The 20,112-nt window shown below is 39.8% G+C and overlaps 1 long non-coding RNA gene across 1 annotated transcript in view; it reads right to left on the minus strand.

Annotated features, from left to right (window-relative positions):
* Nucleotides 1–580: 580 nt before the first annotated feature.
* Nucleotides 581–20,112, minus strand: part of LOC113600802 (uncharacterized) — a 30,281-nt gene continuing 10,749 nt past the window's right edge. Inside the window, exons 3-5 of the long non-coding RNA XR_003421894.2 lie at nucleotides 13,471–13,536; nucleotides 13,170–13,377; nucleotides 581–12,409 (exon numbers count right to left, since the gene is read on the minus strand). This is a non-coding gene — a long non-coding RNA (uncharacterized LOC113600802). The remainder of the gene's footprint in view (nucleotides 12,410–13,169; nucleotides 13,378–13,470; nucleotides 13,537–20,112) is intronic.

Here is a 20,112-nt window from a genome sequence, read left to right on the forward strand (position 1 = left end):
GATCATGAGCTGAGCCAAAGTCAGACACTTAACTGACTGAGCCACCCAGGCACCCCAAGAGCAACCCAATTTTTTATGGAACTGCATCACTACCTGTTAAACACAGACTTTGTCATGTGACTCCCTGGCTGAATATCATACACGTTTGGAAACTGTAACTCTTTCACACCTCTGAAGTTTGCGAAACCCTGAAATAGTCAGTTATAGAATAACAATGTCATTAACCGTTTTTCCAATTAAATCTTTAAAGTTTTTCACCTCATCCTCCAATCTCTTGTTATTCAAAGTGAGGTCCACAGATTAGCAATATGGTAGCAATGCAGAATCCATGGCCCCACCCCAGACCAACTCAATCAGAATATGCATTTTAAGTAGGTCCCTGGGAGAACCTGTAGCCACATTCAAGTTCCAGAAGCCACTACATAGCAAGATGCTTTTATCAGTCTTGGTGTTAGAATACATCTTTCAAGGCCCTCCCTTTGTGGCCCTTGCCCTCCATAAACCCTCTGCTCCCCCCACATCGGACCACCTCCAGCTTCCAGGACCTTGCCCTCCCAACCCCCTTCTTCACCATCTGCAAAGCCCTTTCTCTTCTTTTTGCCTAAAAAGCAGCATTCTCATTTCTCAAAGTCCCCATTGGGCCGCTCTTCTCCAAAATGTTCGCAGATATCCCCAGCCCTAGGGTTCTTGCCTGCCTCTAATTTTATAGCACTTGTCTAGCTACACATTCATCCAACATCGCGGCTATTCCTGTTTTATTATTCAACCTTTCTTTTGCCCTTAACTTTCCAAGCACTTCTGCCTTGTCTCCCCCACTAGTCCATCACTTACCCACCTTTGTACCTGCCATGGGACTTCGCACTAATAGATTCAACAAATATTTGGTGTTTGGCTTTGACTTAGATCTCTGATGGCACACTACATGATATATAAAACCTATAAATCTGAGTCTAGAAACTAGTAAAAAATTTACAACATCTAAGCTTGGCTGGTATTAAAACTCCCAATATGCTGAACACAGGAGTTGCAGAATAACATGCTGTATAAATAGATACTGGACTATTTTAAATAACTTGAGAAAGTAAATATCAAAAAATGAAAGCAAGAGAACACAATTATCAGGTATCAGCTAACAATGTAAGTAGACATATTTTATATCGTTGCTGCTAACGACATCTAACGAAATATAGTCCTTTAGCTACCAATAGCCGCCATTGACCAAAATGCACTGGTGACCAACCCCCAGGCCCGTGATGTGAAAATAAAAGTATACAAGGCTTCTGAATATAGTGTTTCCACCAGGGTACAGGCAGTCCTGAAACTCACTTCATTCCACTCCTCCACAGAATGACCCCATACATTGCGGCAGGAAAATTCAGGGGTGTTTTAATTTTCTTTTTTTTTTTCAGAGTCCAGTTTTTTTTTTTTTTTATTTCTTTTTCATAAAGTCCAGACGAAGACAGGTCCTTCCAGCAAGCTGTTCACAGTCTTAGTGGGAGGAGTCACAAACAGATCATTTTAACACCATGTGGAGCACACAGTACTAGAGCAGAAATACAGAGGGCATTATTGGAACACAAGGAAGGGCTGCCTAACTCAACCTGAAGCAATCAAGGAGGGCTCTCTGGAGGTGGTGATGCCTAAGCTGAGCCTTAGAGTTGGAAAAGGCATTAACCGAGTGAAAGATGAGGATGGATATTCCAGTCAGGGGGAAGCACGTAAGGAGAGGGAAGAGGTAACCAGTATCATGGTGTGTGGAAGGAGCTCAGACAGTTCTGCATTATAAGAGGCAGAAAGTGAGGAGGTTCCCTTCACAGGGGCAGTGACCACTTGGTAGCTGATAAGCTTGGGTTCAAAAGACCTTGGACTTTATCCTAAGGGCAAAATGGAGAATGGCGAGGCTTGAAAGACTTCCTGCACTTTCCAAGATCTAATGCGAAAAGTAAGACCAGCTTAGATCCTACGTCAACCTGATACATTAAGTGCCATAGAATCCTTGTCAACATGGCTACGAGACATGGATTCAAAAATTTCTTGGACCATCTCTATAGATGGATAATGGAGAAAATGATCTGAGATAGATCCCTTCTAGCCCAGATTCTACTTTCCAGTTCTAAAAACGGCCAACAAAACAATGGACCTATGATACAGGCCTGTCCTTCTGCAGGTACTAACCCATACTGCAGGGCAATACCACAGTGTTATCAAGGTATGGTAATAAAATAAAAAGAGCCATAGAATTAAAGAAGAACTGAGGACAGGAGCCTGATTCTTCTCAGCCTTAGCTAACATCTCTTTTCAGCAAACTACACTCCTTCTCCAATTATTGCTCACGTCAGGCATATGTGTATGTTTATTATTTCTTATTCTTAGTGTTTTAATTTAAAATACTTAGGTTTTTTTTTTTATTTGCAACCAACCGCTTGAGTTATTTGCTTTATACTTAGAAACACACACACACACACACACACACACACACACACACACACACACCACCCATACAGATTTTTATCCATCTTGATAGGTGAGAAGCTGGTTGATTTGAATGTTGGCATTTTGTGAAATTTTGCCTCTGTATAAAAAGTAAATTGTTTAGTCTAGATTTTCAAAACCATTAGCACAGAAGAAAAACACCAGCAGGAAGTAATTCTGTTTGGCTCCTGCAGGTGACAAAATAAATTATATCCAAAGTTACACATAAGCTGAAATCATTCAATTGCCTGCCTTTAAAATATGTCATGTCTCCAACCTGAACCTCACATACTGATGGCTCCTATTATAGGCCAGACTTTTCAAAATGGGTGAAACTGAACGAACACAGCCCTCTTTTGCCAACCTCCCGGAACATGGGTACAACATCTCATCCTCCCGTCTCACCTGTGAGGGTATTTATTTTTCTAGCAGTGATTCTACTTTTTGGAGATGGGGCAAATGTGCATATTTATGTTGTTTTTCATCTTTTCAGGACTGTGGCATTAAGTAATCATTAGGATAAATAACAGTGATGACTAAACTCAGAATAATGTTAAAGAGGTAGGTGTGATACTTAAGAAAGATAAAAAGCAAGTGGTAAATAGCATGAGCCCTGGAGCCAGACTGCAGAGCGTGACTGTTGGTTTCCCCGCTCACCAGCTAGATGGCTGTTTAAAGGTCCCAGTTACCCGGTGTGTAAAATGGGAACAATAATGCCTGTTTCTATCTCATAGTGTTGGTGGCAAGTTTTTTTAAAAGTAATTTATATACAGCATTTAATTAGAGCTCAGCACATAGGAAGCTGCATGCATTAGGTATTATTAGTCCCATCATCATCATCATCATCATCATCATCATCATCATCATCATTATAAGGCACCACAGTCTATTAATCTCACTAATTCTCAGAAAAAAGTGTCATGGACTATCACAGGATATTTCATATTTACACACCCCCTCCTTTTCCAGCACTTCGAGGAGTGTTTGGAATACACAAGAAAAAAAAAGAAAGAAAGAAAGAAAGAAAACTCATCTCAAGAGATTTTATGTCAAAGATTAGTTAGCAGGAAAGAACGATGAAGCAGATGCCCTCTTCCCGGGGTCCTCTCCCAGCTTGGAATGTCCACATGACACAATGCAGTGGGAAAGGGCTTCTCCCTTCTTCCTGCTGAAATGATGGCTGGGCTGCAGGAATTTTTCTTGGCCAGTGAAGGAAATCCCAAAAGAATCAAAGACATCAGTACTAACATGGTCGGGCCCCTGAACCAGTGCCAGCAACAACTCACCTACAGATTCTTCTCTGTGTGTGAAAAATAAACCTTTACAATTAAGACAGAATATTCAGATTTTCTAATACACATAGCCAAAGGTATCCCTGACTGATACATGTACAGACTCTGCATTGCTCGAGACTAACGGAGAGGTGTCAGTCTGCACCAATCAGATTCAGCCATTGCCACTAACAGGTGGCAAATTCTTTTCCTATAGTAAAACAGGTCTTTGGTGCTGGTGCTTCTACATGTTCAGCTTTCCTCTTGGGCCAGCATGTGCTGAATCCTGGAAATATCCAGGAAGCCCTTCCTTCCAGTTCTCCTCCCTTCCATCCTCAGATACTGCCCTACTTCCTGCCACCCACTCTGTAGACTGTCTACTTCCGGCCTTCCACAAAGCCACATTCTGGAACCGATGTACCTGTTACTGCTGCACTCGTTACCCTTGACGTGAACATCACAGTGTTACCTAGGAGGGAGGCACACATCTCCCCATCACTTCTCCCTCTACCATATCAGTTTTACTACAGTGGCTGGTTTTTTCAGTCCCCGGTGGTTTTCAAAAGGCCCTCCTGCCTAGCGAATCCTCAGTCCCTTCCTGCTCTCTGCTAAAGTCTATTACAGCTATAGACACAGTAAAATTGATAAAATCTGCACAGCTTGTGAATGGTGTTTTGGAGGAGCGTTTCCAATCGTCCTTTCATGTTATTGTTATTTAGACAATCAAATTGCTCACTGAAATTAATATATTATTAAACTAGTATTAAATTGTCTATGGACTTATTTAAGGTGGCACTTCTTCAGACCTAAAATTATTCAACCAGTTCAATAAAAAAAGAAAAGGAGAGAGAAAAAGAGAGAAAGAACGAATGAACGAACGAACCAGAACCCAGACGAAGCGATTGATAAATTTTTCTTCATAAAATTAGTTCATAGTCTGGAAACATAGGTTTGTCTGTTGAATACCATATAAAAAATTGTAGTGATCGTGGCTAAGCAATAGTGTCAGTAAATAGCGTCTAGATAAGACTGGGGAAAAAAAAAAAAGAAACTATATTCTTGCTGCCGGCAGAAAGATAAATTTTGTTGGCCTTTGAAAGCCAGGGGATTAACTAGCGTTCAGAGGGAGATGCTTTGAAAGATACAGAACCTGTCATATTTTCTGCTCCATGAACTAAACATAAACACTCGGAAGGCTGTTATGGGTGTATTACAGCTGTCTACCAACAGATGAGGCTTTTGAGGTTGTGAGCCCAAGGAACAGCAAACACCATTCTTCGTTTAATAAGCCATATACCCTCTAGCACTGAGATTACCCCTGACAGGGAGTTAAAATTTAGAAATAACTAGTTCTTCCAAGTCATGGAGGTGTAACATAGGATCCTGTGATTGTAAATAAATTACATAGATTGTGAAGGAAGTAATTGGGAGAAACGTTTTTTTCTTTTAATTCACTAGAATTTACAAATGGGGGAAGGGGGGAAAAGGCTGATACTGAATACTGATAAAGTATTCAAATCATCCAAATGACTGTTTGAAAATGATTTATGCCACAGGGGACACAAAACAATGTATTTGTTTTCTAACAAAACGTGCATATGTGAATCAAGGTGAATCAGAAACTCTTCCCAGATAAGAAAAACTTTAGGGGCATCTGGGTGGCTCAGTGGGTTAAGCGTCCGACTTTGGCTCAGGTCATGATCTCATGGTTCTTGGGTTCAAGACCCATGTCAGGCTCTGAGAGCCTGGAGCCTGCTTGGGATTCTGTGTCTCTATCTCTCTCTGCCCCTCCCCCACTTGCACTCTGTGTCTCTCTGTCTCTCAAAAATGAATAAACATGAAAAAAAATTTTTTAATTAAAAAAAAAACTTTAAATTATAATAATAATAAACATAAAAGTCATTTTCAGGCAACAGCTCAATAATATACTGGGAGTAGAGCCACCACATATATAATTCAAGTATAATATAATCCCCAAGATACATATTCCTAAAATAAAGAGGCAGAGAGCTTGGGTGGGGATCTGGCTCTTGCTGTGTTACTCTTTCTGTGTAACTAACTTAACATCTCTGGGCCTCACTATCCATATCTATAAAAAGTGGGTAATAACTAACTTACAGGGTTGTTAAAATAAGTGAAATGGTTGATATTTATACAGTGTTTAGAACAGTTCTGGATACATCATAAGTGATATGTAAGTACAAATAACAAATAATAACATCTGAGTAGTTTACCTGACGGGACAAATTTAAACTCATCAGTCAGTGGAAGGAACCATTGAAGCCTCCAGACCAACCTCTTATCCAAACTAATCTCTTCTCTCACACAAAAATCCTCTAAAAACAAGTTACAGAGAGGGAGGGAGGCAAACCAGAAGAGACTCTTAAATACTGAGAACAAACTGAGGGTTGATGGGGGAGAGGGGAAAGCAGGTGATGGGCATTGAGGAGGGCACTTGTTAGGATGAGCACTGGGCGTTGTATGGAAACCAATTTGACAATAAATTATATTTAATAAAAAAACAGTCCTCTAAAAACAAAGGAACCTTTGACACACTGTGAGGAAGAGGACACTGCCTCTCTGTAATTCCCACCTCGAATCCTAAACCTAAAACAATAGCAGATCACCCCAAGCCAGCTTCCAAACGGCAACACATCACAACACATCACACTCTTTAAGGGGCTGTCACTGCCTTTTCTGCCTTCTTTTCTTCAAGCTGAGCATCCTCTATATCCTCATCCTTTACGATTTTGATGGGGCCCCAGTACCTCTACTGTCTCCAACACCTGCCTTTACAGGCACTAAGTCTGTCAGGTCCCTTGGAAAAATGGGGCAGGGTGTCCCCAGGTGTGGTCTGTGTGGCATATTTGACCATCTCTTCTGGATCCTGATTTCTGGTAAACTGAGGCTCAGATCACATGCCCATTTTTGGACGTCCATGTTACCCTATTGCCTTGTACTTAGCTTTCAGCTAGTAAAACTAGCCTCTTGATTTGCTGAAAAGCCAGAGCACTGAGCTCTATCCTTATATTGACATCTTAAGCCTAAACTCAAAACTGTCTGTTTATCCTGATTAATCAACCCTACTTTATTATTAATCAGGACAAATGTGTGTGCACATGGAATCTTAGTACACCAAATCAGATTTTAAATGCCCAGAGGAAATTAGGGTTTGTTTTTTTTAACAGAAATATTATAATGAACATTTTGTAAAGCAGATAACTATCCTCCATTTGATTTTTTTATGTAAATATCTACTAACATATTATAGCTGCCTACAGCAGGATACAAATATATTAAGCCTTGGATTATACCATATTATGTTATTACAACCGATCTGCCTTCCTGTAACTTTGATTAGGCTAATACTAAAATCAGTTTATTTTCCCTGAATGTACTGAAACCAGAAGATTAACATACAGAAGACAGAGCCAGGAGGCCACAGACCGAAAAACTACATCCAGGTCTAAAATGTCCATAAGGCGAAAAATAAAAATGAAAATAAATAAATAAATAAAATGTCCATAAGGTGTACAATCCTCACATGGCAAACCAAATGTTGATTCTTTGGTTTAAAAGTTTCCTCCCATCCCTTTTATATAAACGAAATAATATTATGAAAACAGAAACATTAGAGTTGACCCTTTCCCATTTGTTCAGTTTCCATTTAATATGATTCTTCATCTTTAGGCAAAGCCTTTTACAGGCTGACCCTAATTTACCTCTTTTGCTTCATCTCTGGTAAGACTCCATCACTGTCGCCCTAAACTTTCACCAGCCCCACCCACCTGTACACTCAGCTCCACCCATTTTTCCAAACCACTCTTGACAAAGGAGGCAGTAGGTAAGATCTGAAATCAATCCTGTGGTAAAACAACCAATATCTAATGTGCCTGGGTGACCTCTGGGAACCGGAGCTGGGATGGGCCCTTCTCTGATACTTAACTCTTTCCCACACCTCTGAGCACACGATGCGTGGCCTTCTAACTCGGTTTCTGACTGCACCTTCCACCCCATTACTGAGACTGAGGGTCTTCCCTATGCCCAGACACTTAACTGAGGCCTGACAACTTTCCCAGCCCACTTCCAGATCAGTTACCACTTGAGACCCTGCCATAAACTAGAGAGACCTCGGAACACCCTCTGGCCACCGTCCACTAGACTTTCAGTACCAGTTCTCCAGCCCAAAGACCTCCCACCACATTGGAGAATTGGCCCAGATTTACCATGGGTCTTTTGACATCACGATTTGGGCTGCTGATGCTAAAGAGAAGCTTAAAGAAGAAATAGGCAAACGCACGTATAAATAAAGCAAGCTTCCATTTCTTTTGACGAGGTATAAAAGGAGTCTCATATAAATGAAGATAACAGGCCATGTTCCTGGGTGTAACAAGGAGTCAAGGCCAGGAAGCACTGAAAACCCAGGTGAATCCATTAAGCCTTCAGTGGCACCAATCTGCTAGCGGGTCGATTTTCTAGTCAGAAAGACTCTGGTGTAGAAGACCAATGGTTGGATTCACCCAGGCTTGATGTTTTGCCAAGCAGACATGAGAGAAGGACATGGGAACAAGAGCTGACGGTCTCAAAAGAGAGACTGGGGTGATGGGGAAAGAACTGAATATAGAATGTGGATGAGAGACCAAGAAAATGTAGAGGAATCGAGAATGTGGAAAGCCTAACAAAACAAAGTGCTAGAAGCTCTTTGGTGGAGGTTATGTCCAGAAAGAGGAACTCTGGATGTGAGATTTCAGTGATGAAGTGTGGAAAATGACAAAATGCATAATTATGGCTGTTGAAGGACTTGAAGGGGGAGACGAGGGGAAAGCTGTCAGAGAAAAGTAGGTCGAAACCCTTAGAAGCTGTGTCATTCAAGTAGATCTGGACCAGAAGGACCAAAGCCACATGGCAAAGTGGAACCCCTCTTAGAATGGTTGGGGAGCTAACTTATTGAGGACAATCAATTAGACACGGAGCAGAAAAAAGAAACCTGAACTGTCTTTAATTCTTCCATTTCTAAAGTTGAGGATGAGGAGATAAAAGGAATCCTCAGTGTAAATTTTCTGGTTGATTCTATAAATACAAATGTAACTTCACCAAGAAAAGTTATGAAGCATAATTCCCTGATAGGAATAGTACCATTCTGGGTGATATGATACCACAGCATGAGTTTTCAGGGATCTATATCTCAACATTAATGAAATCGAACCCATCCCAAAGTTACCTTTAAGCATGGCAAAAAATGAACTCAGGGGATAACTATTAAAACTTAAAACAGAAAAAAAATTACACTTGACACATATTTATTTCATTAGTTTAGAAAGCTATTTACAACCCATTAAAAGTTGTGATACATACAACTAAAGAGAAATGGCAGAAGAGAGGCACCTGGATGGCTCAAGTTGGTTAAGTGGCCCATTCTTGGTTTTGGCTCAGGTCATGATCTCACAGTTTCATGGATTCCAGCCCCGCATTGGGCTCCATGCTAATAGTGCAGACCTGCTTGGGATTCTCCGTCTCCCTCTCTCTCTGCCCCTCCACCACTCACACTGTCTCTGTCTCTTTCAAAATAAATAAATAAACTTAAAAAAAAGACAGAGAGAAAGAGAGTAATGGCAGAAGAAAAAAATGACACATATTCTGTTAAGGTCAGATCAGTGTCACCATCCACTAATTTACCATGGAGAGCACGAATCTTCATCAACAGTTCTGGAAGAAACAGAATTCTTGGCAGGAAATTAATTTTTAACTAAACACTTTTTATATTTGTCTTCCTAGGTGGGCCCCTCTTTTAAACTTGCAGTTGGGTTTATTATTCATTTTCTGAGAATCAATTTTTATTCATCTTTGTACACAGAAATTGGGACCTTTAATTGAAACTACAAAAATCTCTAAAAAAATTAATTAATGTAATTGTTGAGGTCTCATAAACTTTAACAAGACAATGTTTGATATTGATGTTTGACATGAGTTTCAGTTTTAAAATTGTAAGTCAAAATTGTGCAAAATAATGAGGAAGAAAGGAGAAAACACACACACACACACACACACACACACACACACACACACACACACGCACCCTTTTTGTTTCTTTCTTCTAAATCCCAAAGTGACTCAGATGCTATGGATCCCTTTATTTCCAGCTAGCATAAAAGTATGCCAATACTTTTCTCACACTGAAATTTTTGGGAGAGAGTGGGTATCTTTTCTATTGACTTCAAAAATTTAGGGAAAAAACTGTGGCAAAAAAAGAAAAAAAGCCAGATCAAATGAAAACATATCTTTTTAACAGAACAAAATACACCAAAGAAACAGTTAACATGTGTGTTATAGGGGGGAAAAATCATACCTTTTTACTTCATGTTTCAAAGATTAATTCAATTATTTAAAATTTTTCCATCAAAGATAACCCTCTCACTTTAAAATAAGAAAGCTGAGAATAAGTACAACTATAGTTATTTCATGTTTCATTCTCTGAAATACATGCATTAACATAAAGCTACTTTTCAGCTTGACATAGTAATGGTTAAACCATCACAGACAAGGATTCTATAACCTATCTTTTTTTTTAATGTTTATTTATTTTTGAGAGAGAGAGACAGAGCACGAGCAGGGAAGGGGCAGAGAGAGAGGGAGACACAGAATCCGAAGCAGGCTCCAGGCTCTGAGCTGTCAGCACAGAGCCCAGTTCGGGGCTTAAACCCACAAACCAAGAGATTGTGACCTGGGCCGAAGTCAGACGCTTAACCGACTGAGCCACCCAGGTACACCTATAACCTCTCTGTCTTAATTTGACAACTTAATCTCCAACACTGGATCTGGAACACTTGCTGACCAAAATATTTTATGAACTATTCCTGGAATTATCCAAGATAAATAATAAAGCGTATCACACTGAGTGATTTTTCTTTTTAGAAGACCATGGTAAAATCTTGCAAAGATTCGATTGAATGGTAGTGTCCCTCTGGAGATTAATTTGGCAAAGATGCTGTGGCCGGAAAAGTCTTTTTCTGGTGAGATGTAAGAAAAGATAAAAGCAATAAGTATTCATTTGTCCTTTTCCTCCCTATGGTGACAATATAAAAAGGGTTTATCTACCTTTCTTCTTGATTGCAGCATTAATTTACGATAACGTGTTCCCTTGTAGACAGTCCACTTATAGATGCTTTGGCCCTGGCACCTATGTTCCTCCAAATTTTCGCTCTGAGAAGAAATACCTCATGCTCTGAGACGACGTGTCATAAAATAATGTATGCATGGAAAGCATGAATATGAGTCAGCATTTTTTCCTTTAAAATTGGTCAATCCAGAAGAAGACAAATCATTAAAAACCGCCCTAAATATCAAAGGTTTTATTTCAGCAACATATTTTGAGATTCATGACTGAATCGGAGTAGATCATGATGAGAGTTTAAATCAAGAGGACTATAAAGCACTAACCAAAATGCTGACGACCAAAGAAGAGAGGTGATTGGGTAAATGTCAGCAGAACTACTCACAAACATGTTTTTTTGCTTTTACGAAAGCTTCAAATACAATGCCATTCTAATTAATTTTATTGATTAAAATGACAGTTTCTCTACATGTCAGAGTAAAAATAATCAAATAGTGTTGCCTTTAAACACTTTGCTTGTTGCCGAGAGGGTATCAATTTATCCTTTTATCCTTGAAACAAGATTAGATTTTCAACCAAAATGTGACTGGCAGAATCATAAAAATTGAAAAAAAAGTATCCTATTTCCTTTGAAAATATCCTGTCCAGTATTTGCCAGATTCTTAGCTTATGTTTGTTCTTGCATCCACAAAGCCTTTAATCTTGCCTCTCTTCCTGGAACAAAACCAGGGATCTCAAACAGCAAGACTTTTTCTTTCTAAATGTGAAGCGTTGGTGTCAAATCTTAGCCAGAATGTGTGCTCCCATGCACGACTACAAATCTGTGGTCAACAGGGTAGAATCATTCTACTGTGACACCACTCGCCCTTTCTCCAAGTTCAGAGCAAACAGATCTTTTTGAGCAAAGTTGCCACAAACACTGGCTGGGGATAAACCACAAATGCGGACTATTTTTGTAGAACTGATTCTTCTTTCTTTAAACTAGAAATAAACTCCCTTAGAATTTGAATACAAAAATTAAAGAGGTTTTTTTTTTCTTTTTTTAATGTTCTTTTTACCCAAATTTTGAAGGAAATCATGCTGGAATAAGACCTGTGAATTTAATATATTTAACTAGGTAAAATCTGAAAAATATTTTTAATACAACTAGTTTATATTTCCCATGTATTACTTCCTCTCATTTTTCCATACCCACCCCCCCTTTGTCAGTTTTCTAGTCTTATCCCTTTTGTTCCCTTTATGCCTGTTCTTTGTTAAAGGGAAAGTTTCCATGGTTCAAACTTCTTCCAATTTCTTTTCTCTCTCCGTTTGATATTTCATAGTAGAACCACATTTGTATATTGCTTGATTTATTTTGCAACAGTTATCACACTCGATTCTCATAAACATCCTATGATACTGTCCTAAAAGGTACTATATACACCATTCTACACCTACCTGAAATCACATACCTAGTAAGTGGTAACATAGACACCCACAGGAATCTTCCAATTGTCTTCACCCCCTCCAGGGAGACCCCACAAGCAGGAACGTCTCTCTTCTTCATCAGCGTGACCTCAACAATTAGCATAGCGTATGTTATACATATGTAATTATATATATATATGATCATTGTAATATACTCGATACATGGAACAAATAAATGACTGAAAGCTAGATCTACTTCTTATATAAGTAGGCGATCTTAGCCTTTTCAAAGTGCTTTTTAAAATGTGAACTCCTCTGCTGAGTACATTTTATGAATTGGAAAAATCAATGACTTTGGTCCGTAACTTTACTGATGAAGAAATAGTGGCTCAGTAAAACTATAAAACTTATCCATAAATAATAGTCAATAGCAGTTCCAAGCTTAGAGCCTACAAAATATCAACTTGAGAAGAATTTTGAATCCCATATGAACCTGTGGGCTACTCTTTACTCTAAGGTTGCAGTTAGGTGAAGCGAGTTATGGCTAATAATTTTTGTCATTCTGTATAGTCCTGATACTGCATATGTATCGGTGTATGTACGTGTGCAAGGCTTTTGGGATATGAGGGGAAAGAATCTTACATATTTTTACTAGCTGTCTCTAAGCAGTGAATTGAATTAAACCCAATTATTCAGTTCCTTCTAAATTCTAAAACACATAATTAAAAGATCAAAGCCTTCTAATAGTATTCAAGCCAAGATAACAGTCCCTACTGATATCACTGTTCTAAATTAACCCTCCTTTAAATAAAAAATGCTCATGACCTGAAGCATTCCTAACATATGACACGTATGCTCACACGTGTGGTGCACACACGCTATTTCTTAAAATAGTCATCAAAACTCACCGCCCTGCCTTGTGGCCCTCCAGATGGCCCACTGGTTCTGTTCTGACTGAACTCCAAGATTCCCCTTCCCTAATAGCTGGCTGCAGAAGTTGACGTTGCAGCAGCTGTTCCCCATGGCCAGTGGCAGCATTGCAGGCTTGGGTGTAGCTTTCAGTACAGTGTCTTCAGGCTCTTCCTCTGCCTCCCAGTTTCGTGGCCATAACCAGTCCTTGATGGTTTAAGCAGAAAGGGGATTATGTATGCAAACATTTAAATGTCATCATCAAAAGAAGATTATTTGAAAGAACAAAAAGTATCATACCGGGTGGGACCTGTGGATCTCAGTTTTCTTGGTCTCTGAAGGCAGCAAATAGGCTCATGGAAGAATCTGGTTATTAAGATAAAGAGCATATTCTTTATGAGTTATATGTCCATTTATTCAGTTAATAAAGAGTGTAGGATATATAAGGTCTCAATTAAGTGGCTAGGGGCTAAATGGAATTGAAAAAGAAAGAAAGAAATGGAAGTCACTATTTTAAAGAACTTAGATCAACATTTCCAGATAATGGGGTGCCTAGGTGGCTCAGTCAGATCATGAGATCTGACTCATGATCTCACGGTTCCTGAGATCAAGCCCCTGCCACAGTTGGGCTCTGCGATAAAGCACTGAGCCTGCTTGGGATTCTCTTTCTCCCTCCCTCTCTGCCCCTCCCCGACTCATGCATGCACGGCTCTCTCTCTCAAAATAAATAAGCTTAAAAAAAAAAAAAAAAAGATTTCCAGCTAACATTTCAGTGATGTGTTTTCTCTGGGCCATGTGCTTCTGTACCTACTGGTCTCTTTGCCTCCAGTAGCCCTTCCCCCCACATCCTTCTTTATACCATTCTCCACACTTTCCTCCTAACTAGTTAATGCTGATCATCCTTCAGATCTGACATCCAGTGTTGCCCAGTGGGAACCTTCTCTAAACCCACCTCCCAACCACAAGAGCTGTCCCTCCTCATCGTGCCTTCCACTCTCATTCACCATTAGATCTAACTTTACATTTTATTTTTTAATTATATTTAAATATATTTAATATATGCATTATATAAGAAATTGTTTTAATCATATTTAACTATTTTATTTAATATGTAGTATTACGTATTTTAATTATTTACTCTCTGTCTCTCCAGAACCTAATACCATGCCAACCATTCAGGAGGTCCCCAAGCCAATGTTCCCAAATAAAGAAATCAATTAGTAAATGATAGATATAAGACAAAATGATGTAAGCTCTTAGTGGTTAAATTTTCAAGTTTTGAGTCAGGCAGCTGGTCTTGGATCCTTCTTCAACATTTACTAGCTGGAAAAACTTGAGAAAAGTACAGAGACTAAAGTTGCCACAAACCATAGGAGATCTTTTTTTTTTAATGTTTATTTAGTTGTGTGCGCGTGCGTGCGCAAGAGAGAGAGAGAGAGAGAGAGAGAGAGAATGAGTGGGGGAGGGGTGGAGAGAGAGGGAGACAGGGGATCTGAAGCAGGTTCTGCACTGACAGCCAAGAGCCCGAGGTGGGGTTTGAAATCATGAACCATGAGATGGTGACGTAAGCCAAAACCAAGAGTTGACTGCCCCAACAGATTTTTAGTAAGGATCCTATGATGATTAATTTTACACGTCAGCTTGGCTAAGCTATGGTGCCCAATTAATACATCAAACACCAATCTAGATATTGCTGTGAAGGAATTTTTTAGATATGATTAACATTTAAACCAGGACACTCTGAGTAAAGCTGATTACCTTCCATAATGTGGGTGGGCCTCATCTAATCAGTTGAAGGCTTTAAAAGACAGACTTCCAAAAGAAAAAAGGCTGAGGCTTTCAAAACTGCAACATAGAAACCATGCCCAAGTTTCCAACCTGCTGCCCTACATGGAATTCAAACTCAAGACGGCAACCGCAACTCCTACCTGAATTTCAAACCCTACAAATTTCAGATTTTCCAGTCCCCACAATCATGTGAACCAGTTCCTAAAAATCAATCAATATCTCCCCCCATGATATATATACATACCTCTCTATATATTGTATATATTGCATATACATACAGATGTGTGTGTCTGTAATATTGGTTCTGTTTCTCTGGAAAACCCTGCCTGATACAGATCCATACTAGGGAACCCAGGAGAAGCCAACAGCCCTTCTTCACACAGAAAAGAAAAGATCGACTCAGACTCGTGGAGACCAGGAGCGTTCAGCCCGGTCACCAAGGGCTTCAGCAGCAGGCACTTACTTGCACTTCTCGTCCTAGGACTTTGCCATCAGTGTGGCTCTGCTATCCCCTTCATCTCTACCATTCTCCAGGAGCTGGAGACTGACTCCTCATATGCTAATCTGCTCATCTCTTCCCTGCCTCTTATCTTCTGCTGATTCATAGTTTCTGCCTGTCTTTTCATCTTCTTCATCTTTTCTGCTTCCTCATGACCTTGGTCTGTCATGATCTCACAGCACCAACACTACTTAGGTTTTCTCCTAAGCCATCTGCATTTCAGCTCCCACAGCTGGTCTCTTCCCTATCATTACAACTCCCAGATCACATTGCCGACACAGAGAACTGAGTTGGCACAACTCATCTTATAGCGCCAGATCATAGGATAGGTTTCTGGGCAGCCTGTGAAGCGGTTGCCTTTGGGACAATGAGCTACAACTGGGGAGAAGTCATGTGATGCCGTGCATGGCCATCTGAGACCGTTTCTTCATGGAGAACTATGACAAAGTTTCCCTTGGAAGGAGCTGTGAGTATATGGTTAAATGTCTACGAAAAGGGACAAGGCATTGGCAGAAAAGGGAGCAGCCATAGGATGATGAGAGCAGGGTCTCTCTTCCACCCTTGGGGAGGGAGCAGCCGGCACCATCAACGGCTACAGTACAGACCACTTCTGACATGTGCTCAATCACTATCAGGGACAGAGAAGCCTTGGAATTTTCACTGGTTACAGTAATGAGAGGGACAAGTCAGATAATGATGATAGTGTTGTTATGAATAATATAAACATTGTATTCACCGTGTTCACAGTACTGACATGAGCTCTGTTCTTTTATTCTTACATTATATTGGAGAACCTTTAGAAAGTTTTATTATTGAGGCACCTGGGTGACTCAGCCGATTAAGCATCTAACTCTTGATCTCAACTCAGGTATTGATCTCACGGTTCGTGAGCTCAAGCCCCCTGTTGGGCTCCATGCTGGGTATGAGGCCTACTTTAAAAAAAGAAAAAAAGAAAGAGAAAGAAATTTTTATCATTTTTAGGAGAGAAGGAGTTTGACCAGGAGCAGTCAAAATTCTACTGTAACGTTCATCTGCACGTGAGGGTAGATTAGCTGCCCCCTCTTGTATTCAGCTTCATGATGTTGTGGAAAACTGCAGCGAGACTTTTAAATGACCTCAGTGGGATTAACGTGGGCCCTTATGGATCACTCGTAGCTTGGGAAATATTGCTGAACTGAACTGTGGCAAGGGCACCACTGAACAGGCACCTGGTTGGTAGGGAGCTGTACCTCCAGTAGCCTCTGGCTGTACATGACTATTTACATTTAAATACATTTTAACAAAAGTAAATTAAAATTTTACTTCTCGGGGGATGCCTGGGTGGCTCAGTCAGTTGGGCGACAGACTTTGGGGCTCAGGTCATGATCTCACGGTTTGTGGGTCCAAGCCCGGCATCGGGATCTGCGCTGACAGCTCAGAGCCTGGAGCCTGCTTCAGATTCTGTGTTTCTCTCTCTTTGGCCAGTTTTCAAGTGCTCAGTAGCCACATACGGCAAACGGCTAGTATAGTGGACAGCACAGAAACAGGGCATCTGCACCACACAGAGAGGTCTATTGAACAGTGCCTGAATGGCATGCTTGCTACGAAGCTCAAAGTAAAGGGAATGGGAACACAGTCTACCAGACCTTTTCTTACAGAAGGATGACCTTAAAATTTCTAGGAAGTTACTTGTGAAGAGAGTTCCAGCAAAAAGAACTGTTGGTACATACTTACATACTGAATTTTTAAAGAAGCCGACCCATTTCCTAGAGAGTAAAATGAATACACTGTAAAATGTGGCCAAACACCAGAGCATGAAACCACCCTTGAAGTCCCAAGCCCCATTACATCATAGGAAAAGCATGCCCAAGGGGCGCTTGGGTGGCTCAGTGGATTGAGTGTCTGATTCTTGATTTTGGCTCAAGTCATGATCTCACTGTCATGGGATTGAGCCCCACATTGGGCTCTGCACTGAGCGTGGAGCCTGCTTAAGATTCTCTCTCTCTCCCTCTCTCTCTCTCTCTCTCTCTCTCTCCCCCCACCCCCACCCTTCTCCCCAACTCTCTCTCTCTCTAAAAACAAAAAGTAAAAATTTTAAAAAGGCATGTCCAGATATTGGGGCATAAATGAAGCGCTTAATTTAACAAGGCCCTTATAATAGCAACAAAAATCAGAAAATTGGTGTTTCTCCAGAGAAATTTTGTATGAGTTTTTGAGAAAGAATTCTGAAAGCTAGCTTAAACATACAGCTAAGATGAGGAATTGCAAGTCTGAGGAAGGAACACTCTGGAATTCAGTAGAGAGCTTATAAGCCCTTCTCTGTCTTTCTTTAAGTTTTTCTATTTATTATTTATTGGGGGGGGGGTGGGCAGAGGATCTGAAGTGGGCTCTGTACCGATAGCAGAGAGCCCAATGCAGGGCTCGAACTCACAAACCGTGAGATCATGACCTGAGCCCAAGCTGGATGTTTAACAGACTGAGTCACCCAGGTGCCCCAAGTCCTCCTCTTGAAGACAGCCATGTTCTCACCTGGTACTGAAGATTCCTACCCAGGTGTTGGGAGCTGTGAGAAATGTAACCACACAAGCAGGACACAGAAAATTTCCTGTACTGGAAATACTACAGGAAAAACTAGAAAGAAGATGACTTGATAACTAACCAGAAGTTGGACCGTTTCTGCACCTATAATTTCCAGCATCAACGGTTACAGAGCAGTTGACGTGGGACCCCACCAAGCTGAAGCACGACAAGAAGACTGCTCTGTGATGACTTAAGACTAGGTCTTCACATGTTTTTTGTTGTTTATTCAACAGTATGATGAATCACCTCCATTTACTCTTTTAACCTCATAATGGGCAAACCCCTAATTAACTATAATTATAGGCTCTACGAATATTTATTTTAATCTTTTTCATTGTAAACTTTATCCGTCAAGTTCTCTTAACCTGTTGGATTGGAAACGGGGTGGCTAATAGTATATATAGCCTATCATTCATGTGGTTTGCCTCAGTGGTTCTGGTTTATGTCATTGTTCATGCATAATTATTAATAGAGCTCCCTTTCACTCACAAAAGTCTTAATTTGGACAATAAATATACGGTTATCTGCCCATGATGATATTCTCTAAATGTGTTCCAAAATGTCAAGGGCAAAACATGTTGTTTTCAGAGCCTGGTGGTTTTAGTGCCATTTTCCATCTCAGCAAATGTCACCTTAGATGGAAGACATTACTTCACCAAGTTGGCATTGTTGACCATTTTCAAAACTATTTCATTTTGATGCCTTTTTTTAACCTGTCTGTACTTTTCAAATTCAATTTTAGTGTCAATTTTGCTTAGCACAGTCTTCTTCCTGTCCTTCATTCTTCAAGATTTTTTCCCTTTGGCTTTCTATTTTTTTTTTTTACCTCTGTTGTCTATTTTTCTACATTTACTATAATACATGTCTCCTATTTATGGTTCCCTTTCTTCCCACATTCAATTTGTCTGTCATGTTCTAAATGACTATTTTTGAGTAAATGATAACATTTCACAAACAACCACTGGTGGAATGGGCAATAGCTGATAACTAACCTTTTTATTCTACCTCAAATATATTATATGGAACTCAGACTGATAGGTTAAAATTTTTAGTGCCTTTAAAAATATCTGAAAAGCAGCAATTGGTACAAATTTACCAACTGGCTTTGGGGATGGCAGTGTTTGCTTGTTTCTGGGCTGTAATACTCCCACCATGGATGACTTCAAGCCATCAACATGACATCAATCAATTTGTGAAAATTTAACAATTAGCCCTCATGAGCCAGTATGAGCTAGCTTCAGCAGAGATACAGAAATAAAAGTTCTGAAAAACAAATCACATAATAATGGTTCCAATTATTTAAATTTTATATTGTATCATAAAAGGACAATAAGCTTATATGTTAAAAATATATTGGAAATAAGCTTATATGCAAAGGTTATTAAATAATAAAATAAGCATATATTGAAAAGAATCTTCTGTATGAAAAAATAATATTGAAAAGTCTATCTGGTAACCAGAAATTCAGTAAGAGCTATTTCTGACACATAATAATGCCAGGTAAATGAACTTGGCTCTATTCCCCCAAAGATTATTCTCAGATCCCAAGAACATTATTATGCAAGGTTAGGACTCCAGGCTCCATGACTGCCACACTAAAACAAATCCATGGGCCAGAACATTCCATGCGTTGGAACAGAGCCTCAGGGTGGAAAGTGAAAAAGTCAGATGCTAGCAAAGCTATAGATCACTTTACTAGCTACCAAAAATCCTTTGGTATTCAGCAAATTTAAAAGATTGCCTTCTTTCTGTTCTGAGAGATTCCAGAAGACCTAAAGATTACATTTGGGATCAGTGGTTTTTCACAGATCTAAGCATTATTTTTATTTAAAGCCAATTATAGCTTTGTTTAGTCCTATGGCTTAATATATAACAGAAACTAAAGTAGCTTAGAGGTAGGGAAAGCCCTTTGGGAAATAAATAGTTTAAGAACTACCCACATCCATCCTAAAGATTTAATCAGATATAAGAGATTCCAACTGAATGCACTAACTAGAGACACTCAGTGAAGAGTGAAATGAATAGTTTCTAGAAAACATTCTGTGGCCAAATACAACATTACCTCTGAACCTGAAATATTTGGCCTGAAGGGGAAA

Source organism: Acinonyx jubatus, chromosome A1 (assembly GCF_027475565.1).
Source record: "Acinonyx jubatus isolate Ajub_Pintada_27869175 chromosome A1, VMU_Ajub_asm_v1.0, whole genome shotgun sequence".
In the NCBI taxonomy this organism is placed as follows: domain Eukaryota; kingdom Metazoa; phylum Chordata; class Mammalia; order Carnivora; family Felidae; genus Acinonyx; species Acinonyx jubatus.